Genomic DNA, 7,450 nt, shown 5'->3' on the forward strand with positions numbered 1-7,450 from the left:
GAATTACATAAGTGTTTCTATCCTTATTTTCTGTTTAATTAGTATTATTTTCGAAAACTCCATAATCAATTATTATCCTCCTGACTGAGATTTACAAGGTGACCATAGCTTGCTTCATACCAACAATCTCCGTGGGATCGACCCTTACTCACGTAAGGTTTATTACTTGGACGACCCAGTGCACTTGCTGGTTAGTTGTATCGAAATTATGACAAATTATGAATTGAGATTAGAGCACCAAGTTTTTGGAGCCATTACCAGAGATCACAATTTTGTGCACCAAGTTTTTGGCGCCGTTGCCGGGGATTGTTCGAGTTTGGACAACTGACGGTTCATCTTGTTGCTCAGATTAGGTAATTTTCTTTTTGTTTTCTTTTCAAAAATTTTTCAAAAATCTTTTAAAATTTTCTCCTTTGCTTTCAAAAAAAAAATGTTTTCAAAAATATATTTTCCTTCAGAATTTTTAAGAATGAATTCTAGTGTTTCATGAATCATGTTGAAGCCTGGCTGGCTGTAAAGCCATGTCTAATACGACTGTAGGGCATGTCAGGCGTGTCATGTCTGAGTTACATACTAAAGCTTGGCTGGCTATTAAGCCATGCCTGACCCCTTTGATTGGAGCTTTAGACTAAAGAATATAAGATTCCTGGAACTCATATTAAAAATTTTGGAATCCTTATTTTTGTTTTTCAAAAGAATTTTCGAAAAACAAAAAAATAAAAATTAGAAAATCATAAAAATCAAAAATATTTTTTGTGTTTCTTGTTTGAGTCTTGAGTCATGTTATAAGTTTGGTGTCAATTGCATGTGCATCTTGCATTTTTCGAAAATTTCATGCATTCATAGTGTTCTTCATGATCTTCAAGTTGTTCTTGGTCAGTCTTCTTGTTTGATCTTGATGTTTTCTTGTTTTGTGTCTTTTCTTGTTTTACATGTGCATTTTTTATTTATTAGAGTCTAAACATGAAAGATTTCTAAGTTTGGTGTCTTGCATGTTTTCTTTGCATATAAACTTTTTCAAAAATATGTTCTTGATGTTCATCATGATATTCACAGTGTTCTTGGTGTTCATCTTGACATTCATAGCATTCTTGCATACATTCATAGTTTTGATCTAAAATTTTCATGCATTACATCTTTTTCATGTTTTTCTCTCTCATCATAAAAAAAAATTTCAAAAATAAAAAAAATATCTTTTCCTTTTTCTCTTATCAAATTCGAAAATTTGGATTGACTTTTTCAAAAATTTTTAAAATCAAGTTGTTTCTTATGAGTCAAATCAAATTTTCAATTTGAAAATCTTATCTTTTTCAAAATCTTTTTCAAATTTCTTAGTTATTTTCGAAAATTCCAAAAATATTTTTCAAAAATCTTTTTCTTATTTTTATATCAAATTTTTGAAAATAACAATAACAATTAATGTTTTGATTCAAAAATTTCAAGTTTGTTACTTACTTGTTAAGAAAGATTCAAACTTTGAGTTCTAGAATCATATCTTGTGATTTCTTGTGGATCAAGTCATTAATTGTGATTTTAAAAATCAAATCTTTTTCAAAACTAATTTCAATCATATCTTCTCAAAAATATCTTCTCATCTTATCTTTTTCAAAAATCTAATTTCAAAATATCTTCTCCAACTTCCTAACTTCTTATCTTTTCAAAATTTGTTTCAACTAACTAACTAACTTTTTGTTTGTTTCTTAACTTTTTCAAAACTATCTAACTAACTCTCTCTCTCTCTCTAATTTTCGAAAATATCTTCCCTCTTTAAAATTTCTTTTTTATTAACTAATTATTTTTATTTTTGATTTAAAAAAAAATTTTCAAAAAAATACTAACCTTTTTCAAAAACTATTTTCGAAAATCACTAACTCTTTTTCAAAAAATCATTTTCGAAAATTCTCCCTCTCCCATCTTATTCTATTTATTTATTCATTTACTAACATCTCATCTCACATCTCTGCCCTCCTCACAGTTGTGTTTCTTTCTTTACATCACATTCTTTGTCTCCCTCTTTTCTTCCACTCACAAAGGGATCCCTATACTGTGGTATAAAGGATCCATATTATTATTATTATTATTATTTTTGTGCCCTCTTCTTTGTCATATGAGCAGGAGCAAGGACAAGAATATTCTTGTTGAAGCAGATCCAGAACCTGAAAGGACTCTGAAGAGAAAATTAAGAGAAGCTAAATTACAACAATCCAGAGATAACCTTTCAGAAATTTTCGAACAAGAAGAGGAGATGGCAGCCGAAAATAATAATAATGAAAGGAGGATGCTTGGTGACTTTACTGCACCTAATTCCAATTTACATGGAAGAAGCATCTCTATTCCTGCCATTGGAGCAAACAACCTTGAGCTGAAACCTCAATTAGTTTCTCTGATGCAGCAGAACTGCAAGTTTCATGGACTTCCATCTGAAGATCCTTTTTAGTTCTTAACTGAATTCTTGCAGATCTGTGATACTGTTAAGACTAATGGAGTAGATCCTGAAGTCTACAGGCTCATGCTTTTCCCTTTTGCTGTAAGAGACAGAGCTAGAATATGGTTGAACTCTCAACCTAAAGATAGCCTGAACTCTTGGGATAAGCTGGTCACGACTTTCTCAGCCAAGTTCTTTCCTCCTCAAAAGCTGAGCAAGCTTAGAGTGGATGTTCAAACTTTCAAACAGAAAGAAGGTGAATCCCTCTATGAAGCTTGGGAAAGATACAAACAGTTGACCAAAAAGTGTCCTTCTGACATGCTTTCAGAATGGATCATCCTGGATATATTCTATGATGGTCTGTCTGACTTAGCTAAGATGTCATTGGATACTTCTGCAGGTGGATCCATTCACCTAAAGAAAACACCTACAGAAGCTCAAGAACTCATTGACATGGTTGCTAATAACCAGTTCATGTACACTTCTGAAAGGAATCCTGTGAATAATGGGACGCCTATGAAGAAGGGAGTTCTTGAGATTGATACTCTGAATGCCATATTGGCTCAGAATAAAATATTGACTCAGCAAGTCAATATGATTTCTCAGAGTCTGAATGGAATGCAAGCTGCATCCAACAGTACTCAAGAGGCATCTTCTGAAGAAGAAGCTTATGATCCTGAGAACCCTGCAATAGCAGAGGTGAATTACTTAGGTGAACCTTATGGAAACACCTATAACTCATCATGGAGAAATCATCCAAATTTCTCATGCAAGGATCAAAAGCCTCAACAAGGCTTTAATAATGGTGGAGGAAACAGGTTTAACAATAATAAACCTTTTCCATCATCCACTCAGCAACAGACAGAGAACTCTGAACAAAATACTTCTAATTTGGCAAACTTAGTCTCTGATCTGTCCAAGGCCACTGTGAGTTTCATGAATGAAACAAGGTCTTCCATTAGAAATTTGGAAGCACAAGTGGGCCAGCTGAGTAAGAGGATCACTGAAATCCTTCCTAGTACTCTCCCAAGCAATACAAAAGAGAACCCAAAAGGAGAGTGCAAGGGCATTGACATAAGTACCATGGCCGAACCCAAAGAGGGAGAGGAGGACGTGAATCCCAGTGAGGAAGACCTCCTGGGACGTCCAGTGATCAATAAGGAGCTTCCCTCTGAGGAACCAAAGGACTCTGAGGCTCATGTAGAGACCATAGAGATTCCATTGAACCTCCTTATGCCCTTCATGAGCTCTGATGAGTATTCCTCTTCTGAAGAGAATGAGGATGTTACTGAAGAGCAAACTGCCAAGTTTCTTGGTGCAATCATGAAGCTAAATGCCAAATTATTTGGCATTGATACTTGGGAAGTTAAACCTCCCTTGTTCATCAATGAACTAAGTGATCTGGATCAACTGACATTGCCTCAGAAGAGACAGGATCTTGGAAAGTTCATAATACCCTGTACCATAGGCACCATGATCTTTAAGGCTTTGTGTGACCTTGGTTCAGAAATAAACCTCATGCCCCTCTCTGTAATAGAGAAACTAGGAATCTATGGGGTGTAAGCTGCTAAAATCTCATTAGAGATGGCAGACAATTCAAGAAAACAGGCATATGGACAAGTAGAGGACGTGTTAGTAAAGGTTGAAGGCCTTTACATCCCTGCTGATTTCATAGTCCTGGATACTGGAAAGGAAGAGGATGAATCCATCATCCTAGGAAGACCTTTCCTGGCCACAGCAAGAGCTGTGATTGATGTTGACAGAGGTGAACTAGTCCTTCAATGAAATGAGGACTCCCTTGTGTTTAAAACTCAAGGATCTCCCTCTGCAACCTTGGAGAGGAAGCATGAAAAGCTTCTCTCAAAGCAGAGTCAACCCAAGCCCCCACAGTCAAACTCTAAGTTTGGTGTTGGGAGGCCACAACCAAACTCTAAGTTTGGTATTGAACTCCCATATCCAAACTCTAAGTTTGGTGTTGGAGAGTCTCAACAATGCTCTAAACATCTGTGAGGCTCCATGAGAGCCCACTGTCAAGCTATTGATATTAAAGAAGCGCTTGTTGGGAGGCAACCCAATGTTTATTTATCTAATTTTGTTTTTGTTTTTCATGTTTTATTAGGTTCATGATCATGTGGAGTCACAAAATAAATATAAAAATTGAAAACGGAATCAAAAATAGCAGAAGAAAAATCACACCCTGGAGGAAGCATCTGCCTGGCGTTCAACGCCAGAACAGAGCATGGTTCTGGCGCTGAACGCCCAAAATGGGCAACATCCTGGCGCTGAACGCCCAGAACAAGCATGGTTCTGGCGTTCAACGCCAGAAATGGCAACAAATGGGCGTTGAACGCCCAAAATGGGCACCAACCTGGCGCTGAACGCCCAGAGTTGTGTGCAAGGGCATTTTGCATGCCTAAATTAGTGCAGGGATGTAAATGCCTTGACACCTCAAGATCTGTGGACCCCACAGGATCATCTCAGGATCTGTGGACCCACAGGATCATCTCAGGATCTGTGAATCTCACAGGATCCCCACCCACCTCACCCTCTATCTCTCCATTCATGACCATCCCTTCTGTTTTTCATCCACCACTCACATCCATACACACATCTCCTCCATATCTTCTTCTTCTATTCCTTCTTCTTTTGCTCGAGGGCGAGCAACATTCTAAGTTTGGTGTGGTAAAAGCATAAGCTTTTTGTTTTTCCATTACCATTGATGGCACCTAAACCTCTGAAAGAGGGGAAGGGAAGACAAAGGCTTCCACCTCCGAGTCATGGGAGATGGAAAGATTCATCTCAAGGGTCTATAGCTCAGTGGTAGAACATGTGGCTGCAAATCAAGAGATCCCTGAGATACCTCAGGGGAGGCACTTCCCTCCACATAAATATTAGGAGCAAATCAACACCTCCCTAGGAGAATTAAGTTCCAACATGGGACAATTAAGGGTGGAACATCAAAAGCACTCCATCATCCTTCATAAAATAAGAGAAGATCAAAAAGCAATGAGGGAGGAGCAACAAAGACAAGGAAGAGACATAGAAGAGCTCAAGGACATCTTTGGTTCCTCAAGAAGGAAACGCCACCATCACTAAGGTGGATTCATTCCTTGTTCTTATTTCTTCTGCTTTTCATTTTTTTTTATGTTATGTGCCTAATTGTGTTTGTGTCTTCATTACATGATCATTAGTAGTTAGTAACTTTGTCTTAAAGTTATGAATGTCCTATGAATCCATCACCTCTCTTAAAATAAAAACTGTTTTAATTCAAAAGAACAAGAAGTACATGAGTTTCAAATTTATCCTTGAACTTAGTTTAATTATATTGATGTGGTGACAATGCTTCTTGTTTTCTGAATGAATGCTTGAACAGTGCATATGTCTTTTGAAGTTGTTGTTTAAGAATGTTAAATATGTTGGCTCTTGAAAGAATGATGACTAGGAGACATGTTATTTGATAATCTGAAAAATCATAAAAATGATTCTTGAAGCAAGAAAAAGTAGCAAAGAACAAATCTTGCAGAAAAAAAAAAAGAAAATAGGCGAAAAAAAATAGAAAGAAAAAGAAAAAGCAAGCAGAAAAAGCCAAAAGCTCTTAAAACCAAGAGGCAAGAGCAAAAAGCCAATAACCCTTAAAACCAAAAGGCAAGGGCAAATAAAAAGGATCCCAAGGCTTTGAGCATCAGTGGATAGGAGGGCCTAAAGGAATAAAATCCTGGTCTAAGCGGCTAAACCAAGCTGTCCCTAACCATGTGCTTGTGGCGTGTAGGTGTCAAGTGAAAACTTGAGACTGAGCGGTTAAAGTCAAGGTCCAAAGCAAAAAAAAGAGTGTGCTTAAGAACCCTGGACACCTCTAATTGGGGACTCTAGCAAAGCTAAGTCACAATCTGAAAAGGTTCACCCAATTATGTGTCTGTGGCATTTATGTATCCGGTGGTAATACTGGAAAACAAAGTGCTTAGGGCCACGGCCAAGACTCATAAAGAAGCTGTGTTCAAGAATCATCATACTGAACTAGGAGAATCAATAACACTATCTGAACTCTGAGTTCCTATAGATGCCAATCATTCTGAACCTCAATGGATAAAGTGAGATGCCAAAACTATTCAAGAGGCAAAAAGCTATAAGTCCCGCTCATATGATTGCAGCTATGTTTCATTGATAGTTTAGAATTTATAGTATATTCTCTTCTTTTTATCCTATTTGATTTTCAGTTGCTTGGGGACAAGCAACAATTTAAGTTTGGTGTTGTGATGAGCGGATAATTTATACGCTTTTTGACATTGTTTTTAGTATGTTTTTAGTAGGATCTAGTTACTTTTAGGGATGTTTTCATTAGTTTTTATGTTAAATTCACATTTCTGGACTTTTCTATGAGTTTGTGTGTTTTTCTGTGATTTCAGGTATTTTCTGGCTGAAATTGAGGGACTTGAGCAGAAATCAGATTCAGAGGTTTAAGAAGGACTGCTGATGCTGTTGGATTCTGACCTCCCTGCACTCAAAGTGAATTTTCTGGAGCTACAGAACTCGAAATGGCGCGCTTCTAATTGCGTTGGAAAGTAGACATCCAGGGCTTTCCAGAAATATATAATAGTCCATACTTTGGCTAATAATAGATGATGTAAACTGGCGTTCAACGCCAGCTTTCTGCCCAAATCTGGCATCCAGCGCCAGAAAAGGAGCCAAAACCAGAGTTGAACGCCCAAACTGGCACAAAAGCTGGCGTTCAACTCCAAGAAGGACCTCTACACGTGCAACACTTAAGCTCAGCCCAAGCACACACCAAGTGGGCCCCGGAGGTGGATTTATGCATCAATTACTTACTTCTGTAAACCCTAGTAGCTAGTTTATTATAAATAGGACCTTTTACTATTGTATTAGGTATCTATCAGCTTTTGATCTTTGATCAGTTGTATGCTATCTTAGATCACGTTTGAGGGCTGGCCTCTCGGCCATGCCTGAACCTTCTTCACTGATGTATTTTCAACGGTAGAGTTTCTACACTCCATAGATTAAGGTGTGGAG

The 7,450-nt window shown here is 37.3% G+C and overlaps 1 non-coding gene across 1 annotated transcript; it reads right to left on the reverse strand.

Annotated features, from left to right (window-relative positions):
- Positions 1-2,641: 2,641 nt before the first annotated feature.
- Positions 2,642-2,749, reverse strand: LOC148548959 (small nucleolar RNA R71). The gene has a single exon (XR_015897128.1). It is a non-coding gene; the product is annotated as a small nucleolar RNA R71 (small nucleolar RNA).
- Positions 2,750-7,450: the final 4,701 nt, after the last annotated feature.

This window comes from Arachis ipaensis, chromosome B8 (genome assembly GCF_059453495.1).
Source record: "Arachis ipaensis isolate K30076 ecotype BB chromosome B8, ASM5945349v1, whole genome shotgun sequence".
In the NCBI taxonomy this organism is placed as follows: domain Eukaryota; kingdom Viridiplantae; phylum Streptophyta; class Magnoliopsida; order Fabales; family Fabaceae; genus Arachis; species Arachis ipaensis.